This window comes from Aythya ferina, assembly GCF_964211825.1.
Source record: "Aythya ferina genome assembly, contig: HAP1_SCAFFOLD_86, whole genome shotgun sequence".
Lineage (NCBI taxonomy): Eukaryota > Metazoa > Chordata > Aves > Anseriformes > Anatidae > Aythya > Aythya ferina.
In genome coordinates, this window is record NW_028181429.1 from 197,501 (window position 1) to 198,012 (window position 512).

The following is a 512-nucleotide window of genomic DNA, read 5'->3' on the forward strand; positions in this document are numbered from 1 at the left end:
CAGCCAGCAGCTGGCTCAGCCTGGGACCCCAGGCCAGTGCCCACAAGACTCTCCTGGGCCTTGAAAAGCAAGCCTTGTGGGGACGGAGCACCCACAAAGAACGGACTCACACAACAGGACTCCTTGCCAACACCGCCTCACAGACACCTGGGCCTTGAGCGGGTAGCTCACCTTGAGCGAGCTCATTTCCTTCCCAGTAGCTGAAATGTGCCCTTTCGGGGGCATTTGGGGACTACAGCGTGCTGCTGAGAGGGATGTTGGAGCTCCTGCAGGGCAGTGCTTCCACTAAGGCAAGGCCTTTTCTGCATCTTCTACTGCCCTGCAAGCGAGGATGCTTGGGGCACCCAAGAAGCTGGCAGGGGACACAGCTGCAGGGATTGCAGGGATTCCTAAAGTCATAGCCAAATACAAGAAAGACAGGAGGACGTGATGCTTTTGATAGAAAGGAGCTGGGTTTTGGGTCAAAATCCGTCCCTTTTTCTATCCCGCAGACCCCCAAGGGCGTAGGACAG